Consider the following 4,170-nt stretch of genomic DNA (forward strand, 5'->3'; position numbering starts at 1 on the left):
TAATCCATAACCATAATTATAACCCTACCTGACTTCATATATCGTAGGGAAAAAATCATGAATAGTACCCGAAATAAGGCCCACTACGAATTTCAGTACATAAATTTCTGAAACATAAACTTTGGTACATCAAATATGAAGCCCGACCCAATATACGTACACGCCGTCAATGACTCCGTCAGACGTCGTGCCATTACGCACATAATGAAGGGCAAAATTGGTTTTTTAGTTTGAAAACCCTTATCCCTTCGACTTGGTCAGCTGTCGTATATAAGGACATGTAGTCCACCACAGACCACAGTCAACTCGTTTCTCTCTCTCTTTTATCCCTTTGACAGCCACACACACACAGCCGTCCCTCTCCTCTCAAACCCTACCTCACGCGCACACAGACAGAGCTCCACCGCAGCTCCTCCGCTATGGGACGCGTCCGCACCAAGACCGTGAAGAAGTCCTCCTGGCAGGTGATCGAGCGGTACTACTCGCGCATGACCCTCGACTTCCACACCAACAAGAAGGTCCTGGAGGATCTGCAAAAATCTCATCGAAGCGCCTCCGCAACAAGATCGCCGGATTCTCGACCCATCTCATGAAGCGCATCCAGAAGGGCCCCGTCCGCGTCATCTCCCTCAAGCTCCAGGAGGAGGAGCGCGAGCGCCGCATGGACTTTGTCCCCGACGAGTCCGCCATGAAGACCGACGAGATCGCCGTCGACAAGGTGACCCTCGCCATGCTCACTGCTCTCGGCATGGCGGATATTCCCGGAGTCAAGAAGGTGGATCCCTCTGATCTCCAGACTGCGCCGAGCGGGTACGGCCCCAGGAGGTACTAGGAAATGGTGGCCGGTTGCCGGTTTTTCGCCGCCGCAACGGTTTTGATGTTATAGTACATTGGGTTTTTTTTTTTGGATTAGGAACCATATCTAATTTGCTTTGCTTTTTTTTGAGTTTGTTGTGAACTAGTGCTTTGTCCTTTATGGGAATTTCTGTTCTGGATTAAGAATTTCAAGCATGTCTCTTTATTTAGATTTGCTGCATAAGTTGTTTTGATATCGTGGTTAATTGGTTCAAATGTTGTTTCTGTGTTAATTTGGTTGATATTTTGGCTGATTGAACGAACCATTGCTATTCAACTATCTATTTCATCATTTCCTAGGCTCAACCAGTGAATGAGACATCATCAGCAAGTGCTGGAGGGTCAAGGAAGAGGTACAAGTTACCTGCAAGGAGAATTAAGCCAAGAAAGTCACCCAGACTTGCTGCTGCATCTGTTCAACCTCAAAAACCGAAACTGCAGAGGGCTTTGTGGAAACCCTGAATTCTGTGTTTTAGGAACCAAGCTTGGTAGTTATGGCAAGAAACACCACCTGTTAATGTGGCATTTGTTTTCTTTTGTTATAGGACAAATGCCATAAGCTTTTGTGTAACAGGTAGTTTTTGGAAAATCTGTAGTAGGGGGCAGTATGAACAATTGCTTTCCATTATTTGGAATTTCTATGTCATGCACAGTTGAACCATTAACTAAGTAATTTCATTCCTATCATTGCCATTTTTTTTTTCATTTTCACCACTACTAATAGTCCATTTTTAAACAAGAGTATGGTTAGTTGCAGACTTTATCAGAATTATGGCGGGAAAAATATATGCAAGGAGTGTAGGTTGTAGGTTGGAGGGAAAAGGCCGTACAGACCATTTTACCCCTTCAAATACGGCCATCTGGCACTAAACTAACGGCGTCATTGACGTCGTGTATGCTAACTGGTCAGTTTTTAAACCTCATGTACCAAAGTTTATGTTTTGGAAATTTATGTACTGAAATTCGTAGTGGTCCATAGTTCAGGTCCACTTACCAAATTTTTCCCTATATCGTAAGTTTCTTTCGTACATTTACTTTATTCCATTATTGAAATTTGAAAAAAAAAAAAAAAAACAGAAGAGTATGTCTTGCTATCTATTTTTCTCTCAAAAGACAATTGGTAACTGCATGCAACCTATGGACTTTTGCTAAGAAATCAATAATGTACTCAAAACTCGCCATGATAAATGATCAATCAGATAATCGTCCCCGACTCATAGGATAAATTCCCCGGGGGGGCGGGGGGCAACTAACCTCATCATATACGTAAAAAGATCAATCAGATAATCGTCTCCGACTCAGGCTCATACGTGAAAGTCCCTTTTCTCTCAAAAACCCCATATTCTCTCCCCGTCGACAGCGTCTGCAGTTTTGAGAGTCGACAACGTCTCCTCCACCCTCTGTGGTGTGTTTTCCCTGAGCATGTCTTTCTTTATCGTTCTGTTTCTTCCATCCCAATTCCTATCCAAACGCCCAGATCTGCTATCCTTTCTCCCATCCTCATACAACTCCGTCTTTCATCTTCTATCCCATCGTTTTCTTCTTTCACAATCCTACCATCACAGGCGCCGTTCTCGACCTGGGTCTACACACCTAACTCTACACCCAGGAATAGCTGCTGAACGGGCACTCCACCAATGATTGTGGACGTCGCCGGACCAATGGAGTTGTGTTGCTCGGTGGTCTCCACCACCACGACTGCCGTGTTTATGTTCTTTGCTACATTTGTCCTTCTTGTGCAGGCTATTTGGGTATGGAGAATGATGGTGGATAAACCTCTGGCATCAGGAAGTGAAGCCTTGGTCGACGTTATCCTCTCTGCAGTTTGGTGGTCAGCAGCCATGACGGCTCCTCTCTCTGCAGTTCTACATGGGCCTCTAGGTTTTTTATTTATGTTAGATGTAGGTTAATTAAGGTTTTGTTTATTGGGCTTTTGGGCTTAGGACTCTTGGTTTTTTTTTCTTTTCTTTTTTTGAAAGGAAGACTCTTGCTTTCTTATGCACATCTATATTTGTAATACTGTATGTTTCTATTAATGAATGAACTATTTGACCAAAAAAATAAAATAAAAACCCTCATCATATAGGTCTCATCGTTCTCAACGGGGACGCGCAGCTTATACATAACTAGATCGTTTTTTATGCCGGATATGATAGGTTTGGATTCTCTGAACAGTAGTTGATGCGTGCAAAAGCAATCGCCAATTTAAACCCTGAAAAATGTAGTTGTTAGTATAGAATAAGCAGGGATCGTTCAAGCCGGGGATTGAGGGTGCTAACATGTGAGAAGCAAATTTAAGGAGAAGAATTTACAAGACAAACGAAAATAGAAGTATATATTTACAACAATTCAAAATTTACAAAGAATCCAAGTTATAATTAGATTAGGAATCCTACTCCTACTAGAATACATTTTACAAGTAATAGTTATATTAGAAATCCACATACAACAAGGATTACTAGTTATATACTAATTAGGATTACTTAATTATTAAGAAAACAAATTATTGACCAAGTCAAACAAGAAATACTAAGTCAAAACTAACTTTAACTACTTTTCCTAAAAACAAGGAACAAATCCCTAAAATTAAGGAAGACATCCCTAAAAACAAGGAGACCCTAACAAACTCATAACAAACTCCTAAAAAACACTAAAACTAAAACAAACACATATTTACTATTCACGGAGACACTATTCACGAATTTAATTAACTATTTTCAGATTATTTATTTTATTAACTACATTAACATGCTACCTAAAAATTCCTAAAATTAATTTGATTTAGTTACAAATATACAAAAAACATCAAGAACATAACAAAGGGGGGTTTTAAAGATTGAAAACATAAATTTTCAGAAAATAATAAAGAACAAAAATCGTTTCTATACAAAGGTGGGAAAAGAAGGATTTTTGGAAAACAATTCATCAAGAACCATTCAAGAACAACATATTCATGCATCCCTTAATCTTTATTAATTGCCAAGAACACCATCAATCAAGACACAAAGATCAAAGCAACCAATGTCCCTTTAAACTTTCTTTCTTATGTGAATCGAAATAGCAAAGCACTAAGTCAATTTATTTTGAAAACCCGAATACACACATACGTTGAAAATTCGTTTTCAAATCATTAAGTTCAAGAAAGAATTGATGAACATGCAAATCCAAGCACTCAAAGCAAGTCAAAACTTATCATCACATGCATAATCTGATTTCGACTCAAAGCAAGCCTTTACTACTTATTTCGAATTAAGGTTCACAAAGCATCAACCCTAATTACTAGCAAGTTACATGCAAGTCATCCTAATTGTTTGT

At 39.7% G+C, this 4,170-nt stretch overlaps 1 pseudogene; it reads left to right on the forward strand.

The window, feature by feature from the left end:
• The first annotated feature begins 419 nt into the window (after positions 1 to 419).
• On the forward strand, positions 420 to 877 carry LOC112203164 (annotated as a pseudogene).
• Positions 878 to 4,170: the final 3,293 nt, after the last annotated feature.

The sequence above is a fragment of the Rosa chinensis genome, chromosome 5 (genome assembly GCF_002994745.2).
Source record: "Rosa chinensis cultivar Old Blush chromosome 5, RchiOBHm-V2, whole genome shotgun sequence".
NCBI classification, from domain to species: Eukaryota; Viridiplantae; Streptophyta; class Magnoliopsida; order Rosales; family Rosaceae; genus Rosa; species Rosa chinensis.